Genomic DNA, 6805 nt, shown 5'->3' with positions numbered 1-6805 from the left:
TCCTTCCTTCCTTCCTTCCTTCCTTCCTTCCTTCCTTCCTTCCTTCCTTCTTCCTTCCTTTAAAATTATCCAGCAGAGAGAAGCAGATAGTTGGCTAAAAGTTAAGATAAATTGCTTCTGAAATTGGGTCAAGGAAAATCCCAGAACGATAAGATTCATTAAACTGATCTATGTCAGCGTCTTACTTTCCTTGCAGAAGCTAAGCCTCCGAAAGGCAAAGTTATTTGCCCAGGGCTCATAGCTAGGGTGGAGCTAGAAGCTCCCTCCTTCCCAGGCTGACTGCTTGCTGGGCTCACCAGCCCACAGCAGCCTGGTGGGAGAAGTCAGATAGCTTCCTCTCCTTTAGCCCCTTTCTATTAAAAGGACCCCTTTTCAACACCTCTGAAAAATGATCTCAGGATATTATCCTTCGGCGAATTTACATGCAAGGTTAGTATTAAAGGCAGGGGTGGGCTCTAAGGGCTCCCATTTAAGAGAAGATTCATGCTGTCGCCAGAACATGCAGCTTTTTCTAACACAATATTGATGGTGGTGGGGAAGGAAGCACAGTCCACATGGAGCTGATTAGCCACGAATCTTATCAAATCTTCCAGCTCTCCAGTGGCATCTGAGATACACACAGGGCAAACTCCCCGCCAGCAGTTAGAAAACCTGTACTTCAAACACCAACCTGTTGTAGCCCATGGGCAGCCACTTCCTCCAGGTTTCTGTCTCTTCAGATGTGCATGTACATGTATGTAAACACACATATAAAATATATGTGTTTAAATATAAATATTAATGTTTAACCTACGTGAACACTTTGATCCATAAACCTACATTTTCTCCCCATTTTTCTCCGATACTCTATTTGTCAACATTTGAGAAACCTTATATTCATGCCTGGTGGACGGTTGCGCTTATTCTTATGTGAGGACTGGAGAATGTGAAACTCGGAAGGGTCTTAGAGGTGCTTCAGCCCTTTCATCCTACAGATAAGATATGGGGCCCCAAAGAGGTTTCCTCGGGTCACCCAGCTGGGAAGCCTAGGTTGGCTTCCAACACAGTGTCACATTCTTTCCAGAAATTTATTACAGAAATGGGGCCTACTAGTCTCAGCAGTAAGCTTATGTCAGCCCAGGTCACATCTCTGGCTACCTCCACCTGCCACTCCAGTAATCTGCAGGCCTTACATGGCTTTCTACTTCAGGTTATAAATAATAGGGACTGAATGTAATGGTTTTTTGATTCAGGAGCATGAACCTAAAGAAGAGCTCAAGGACAGTGCTGGTACTTTTGAATGGAATGTGCTTCTTTTTTCTTTGTGTGTGTGTTTCATTTTGAGACAGTTTTGAGACTGTGTAGACCAGGCTGGCCTGGAACTCATGGACAGCTGTTTACCTCTGCATCCCTGAATACTGAGATTAAAGGTGTATGCTACCATGCCTAGCTAGAATGTCTTTAAATATAATAGCTCTCCTGTATAATTCAATACATTAGGACAAAGTTATTGGTTCTCTAGTGAGAAGTACAGCCATAAATCTTTTACCTATTTAATTTTTTAAAGACTGAAGTCCAAGATAAGAAAGGTAAAAATTTCTGGTCAAACCAAATAAAGAGGGAAATTAAATAAAGCAGCATTCATAATATTATTCAACTGATCTTTCTCAGCACACAGTGAATTCCCAAATTACAATACTGGGGACAAACACGGGAGCTAGCAAGGGTGATTCACTGTAAGGATAAGGTCATAAAGCTCCCTTGTGTGCACTGGGGAATACCATCTTCTGTGAGAGTGTGGTCCTTCCTGCCCATCTTGCCTTTGTTGGCCTTGACTAAGCAAGATTGATGCACGTTGGCTGAAAGCCCAACTGTTTCAGAAGAACCAGTGGGATGTGTAGAGGACCAGGCAGCTTCCCTGCTCTGAAGTTGTCTTTTCCTTTAGGCAGGAGACATGGATGCCTTAGAGACCGAAAGAACCCCAAGCAGGACCAGGTTTTAGGGAATCTCTCCACCAGAGAACACAAATGGAATGAAAATGAGTTACCCAGCCCCAAGAGACTTTGCCAGATGTTATCCTTGAATGACAGATGTTAGAAGTCCAGTTACCAAGAGGGCAGACTGGCTGTGTACACTCACCATAAAAGAACTTGATGAGGACAAAACTCAGTATCTATCATTCAGCTTTTCCTGGTTTCTTTGTCTCTGTGTACATCTTGCCTTTCTCTGGCTTCTCTTGCCTCTGTCTGCATCTTACCTTTCATACCTCCGTCCTTTATCAGACTTTATTCTGTCTCAAGATTCAGCTTGCCTTTTCTTGAAATCCTGTGCTAAGCCACAGGGCTGTGTCATTTCTCAAGCAGAGTTGCTTGAGAATTGTAGAATATATCTTTCCTCTTTGTTCCCACCATGGTTTAGTGCCAGATACAGAATAGGTGTTCATCACATGCTTGATGGATTTGATGATGCTCAAAGTTAAATAGCTTTTGTTCTGTTACTCACAACCAACATTTAAAGGATGTGATTTTCCTGAGCCTTGGTTTTCCTGTGTGTAAAATGTGTGTGACTGACAACAGCCCCTCACATTGTGAGGAATAAATGAAAACTGAATGAAGAAGTCTTTGTTAACTGATAAGCAATGTATGCAAGACATTATGACGACTGCAGACTTGTATTTACCATGTGTGTAAATGTCAATACACCTGCACTTAGACCCTCCCTTCTGTGTATGTGTGTGTGTGTGTGTGCTTGTATTTCTACATGGTACAATGGAATGAAAAAAAAAAAAAAGTCCAACAATTATCTCTGAATTCTACCATTTAAGAGGTAGGCTAAAAAGAGCCATAATAATTACTTCTTCCCCTTTTCTCGGTGGTAAGGGTTGACCCCAGGGCCCAAGGCATGCAAGGCAAACACTCTTCCAGCTGAGCTTTATACAATAATGACTTTCTGATACCTATTCCACATCCTAGATAAAAGGGTCTCTGCCATCATTAGCCATCATTCTGTAAGACTGTTACACCCATCTGCTCAAGCACAAACTGCTAAGTTAGAAGGCTGATTAAGATCAGTTGCCATTTCTCTAAGACATACTAAACCTTCTTGCTCTAAAAGTATCTTTGAAGGCGGGTGATCTAGCTTTTCGTTCAACGCCCTCATTAGTAGTCTTTCGGAACAATTAGGAAAGGCATTATTCCCTAATTATCAAGACACTGGGTTAAAGTGTGGGTCCAGGAGAGTGGGGACTTCTCTAGCCTGATTTCTTTCCACGGGGGCAACTGAGGGAAAGTACCTTGGAGATCATAATCCTGGGATGCTCTTTCTCCTGCCTCCCCTTGGCTCCACCGAATGGTGTAGAAGTCCAAAGTTAGTGGCACCTATAATGCTTTAAAACCACAGTTATATCTGCATTTTGGACCTGCCTGGAAAGCAGAACTTGTCCTTCTATCATCACTGTGTACTTGGTAGGAAGGTAGCTCTCCAGAAGGGTGAGTGTCTCCGGGTTGTTGGGTTGAGGGCTATCTTGCCCAAGGCTTTGAGGGGGCAGAGAGCACCCCAGCTGATTCTTCTTAACCTGCTGGTGCTGGTACTGGGAAGGAGGGCTCCTGCCCTATGCTGCCTCCTCCACCTCCCTCCTCATTTTCTTCTTTAAAAGCCAGATGGCGCCACCTCTCAAGTCGTTCGGTAGCGGAGTCTCCAGGGCTGGCTCAGAGACGAAGAGGGGGCGGGTGGACCCTCAAGGCTGTGGCCAGCGCTTTCTCTCCGCCTCTGCAGACACCGGTTTGCTTTTCTCTTTTTTCTTCTCACACACCCCTCGCAAGATGCCGACAAGCCCAAAGGAAAGCAGCGAGTGTCCTGTGTGCCACATGGAGCTCCGGGAAAGGAAATGATTAAAGCCGTGAGGTTTCCTGGCTCTTCGTGGTGTTTACGGTGGGTTTTGATTTGGGAAGAGAGCGAGGAGAGGTTAGGGCCGGTTGCCATCTGCCAGCGTCCTGAATCTGTCTGGTTTGCAGATGACATGGGGGCGGGAGGGTACGCGCGCTCGGTGTGCGCATTCCGAGTGGGCGCAGGAGCGTGTCTCCGAGTGTCTTGTGTAGTGGCCAGGGTGGCATTACACCGTCCAGCTTTCACAGGGGTTTCAGGCTCTTTCACACGACATCTGAGGAGCTGCATTTTTTTTTAATGTGCCCACGTTTCTTTCCCAAATGCCAATTATTTTTTTTAATGTAATGTTTCCAGCCTTTGTATATTGTATATTAGCAGGCATAGGGGAGAAACCCCATCATTAAACGCTCACATTGATTAATTTGGTTTAAATCAAATTCCATTGAATGAAAATGCTGGTTAAAATTTGGAAAATAATTATTAATGATGTCATGACATTTGACCATTGCGGCCATAGACAATTATCATCGAGTCTGAAGTTAAGATAAATTTAATAAAAATAATTTTTAAATGCATTGGAATGTTGTGGAAGTAAAATTGGCATACGGTCTATAACAGTCTTAGGTTTTTAATTTAAATGACGGAAAAACATACACCAACACATAAAGCACTCACCAACATTAGTAAGGACATGTGTTGTTGATTTTTTTTTTTTTTTTTTTAATAATGCTGCTCGTATGTTTCTTGCAATGTGCACTCCGGAGTGGTGTCTTTCTTCCTATTTCTCTTTCTTTTCTAGAGCAGTATGTTTGAAACCACAGGCTGTCAGCTATTGGTTCATCTTGAAATCAATACTGTGGGGAGCAGTAGCTGGAGTCAGAAAGTTTTCAAAAGGTCCTGGTATCTTTCTTTCTTTTTTAAAGAACTACCAATTTTTGTGTGTATGAGTGTTTTATCTACATTTACAACTGCCAGAAGAGGGAATCAGTTCACATTATAGATGGTTGTAAGCAACCACCTGGTGGGTGGGAATTGAACTCATAACCTTTGGAAGAGCAGGCAGACAGTGCTCCTAACCACTGAGCCATCTTTCCAGCCCTAGTCCTGCTATCTTAACAGTTGCTGGTAGAAAGGTTCTGGGCCACACTAGGCACGGCAGAGGCCCAGTGACTGAGACAGGGGTGAGAAATGCTTCCAAGTCTCTTCCCACTCCTCTGCTCCAGTGTTGTGAAGCAGGGACTACCCCCATTGCCCAAATTTCAGGACACTGACTAAAACATGTTTATACTTTTCTGGGACATTGATCTTCTAGACTTGACTTTGGGAATGTCAGCCTCTTTTTTTGATTCCACGTGCTGAGGTTGCCTGGCTCAGCCAAGATTCATCTTGGGGTGGCCTTCATGCCCTCTCTTACCCTTTTGCAAATGAGCAAATCAAATGGCTTTTGGCTTCTGTGGCATCTGGTCAGCCAGGGGGAAAGGAGATTTACATAAGATCTTGGTCAAGCGTGACCTGTCTTCAAACTCCATTTTAGGTTTTCTATCCATCTGACTTGAGAAACATGTTGATTCCTCTCACACACACCCCCAACAACCTAGAAGGCATCATTACTAATTTTCTAATATTCCAAAAATGCCTTTTCCCGTGTAGCATCAGCTTTTAACCTTCATCTAAACAGCTGGAGGCAGTAGTGGGCACAGTAGGTAAAAGAATTTGCCGTCTAGTCTAATGACCTGAGCTCACTCACTGTGATCCACAGGACACACACATTCTCCACAAATGAAATAAATATAAAAACAAACAAACAAACAAAAATGACTGAGTTCTCATTCCTGATTCAGTACGTCTGATGCAGAGCTTAAGAAGAATCTGTATCTCTCATAATTTCTCAGGTTGATGCCAACGCTGGTCCAAGGAACAGACTTTGGGAAACACTGCCATATATCTTCTTGAGAAGGTGTGAAATGGAAGGTGACTGGCAGGGCAGGGTGAAAGCGTTCCTGAAGCCTTCAACAGTCACCTCATGCCGCCTCTAACAGCAAGTGCTGTCCACTGAAAACTTCAGCGTAGGGGAATGCAGGCTTCCAGAGGGATTTGGGTACAGGAGAATTTTATCACTCTATGCATCTAAAAGAACTTGCCAGAAATATAAATCTCAACACATCATAAACTGTTCGTTTTTGTTTCTTTTCTTTTAGTCTTGCATATTTTAAAGCCTAGGGGGATCGTCAAATTAAGATAGGGAAGTGAAAGCTTAAGCAATGGTAATTCTGTTATACAGAGATAATATTTACCACTGTCCTACAATGGAACTGCTACTCTATATTAAGTGGGAACTGTGGGCTGAATTTCACTGACTTTCTGCCAAGACATCCCAAGGCCTGGCTCCTGTGGCTTCCTAGTGCTGGGTTCTGCTCTGGCTGTAGAGCTTCAGTGCCAAATGGGATTGTTGTGAAATCAATGTTCTTAATGAAGCAATTCTTGAACCTGAAGTGGGCAGGGAAATTACCTCAAAGTGAGATGAGAAATTGGTCTGTTGAAAAGCTGTTGACCTCTCCAGGATTACTTTTAAAAGAATAGATTTGTTTTACTTGACACTCTGGGAATTATTTAATAAAGTACAACAGCCTCAAAAATTATCCAGTTTGTTTCATGTTCAGCAGCCTGGACTATCTAAACTAAGCCCCTGAAATGAGCATCATTATTGGTGAAATATTGTTGCAAAATTTGGCATGGGTTATTTTGAAGTGTCAGACTTCCAGGCGCTATTTCAGAGCTGGCAAGAGTCAACGGCTTTTTATTGATTTAATGACATTTTTTTCCTTATTGTCCCCATAATCACCTGCTTTATGAACTGTGGCTAGAGTGGATGTTGCAACTGGTAATTTTCTTAGAACCCAAATTCATTTATATTTTTCTGTCTTTTGATTTCCATCATTTC

Source organism: Psammomys obesus, unplaced genomic scaffold (assembly GCF_907164565.1).
Source record: "Psammomys obesus unplaced genomic scaffold, mPsaObe1.curated_primary_1811, whole genome shotgun sequence".
NCBI classification, from domain to species: domain Eukaryota; kingdom Metazoa; phylum Chordata; class Mammalia; order Rodentia; family Muridae; genus Psammomys; species Psammomys obesus.
The sequence above is the reverse complement of the archived record's forward strand: the minus strand, read 5'-3'. Positions refer to the sequence as shown.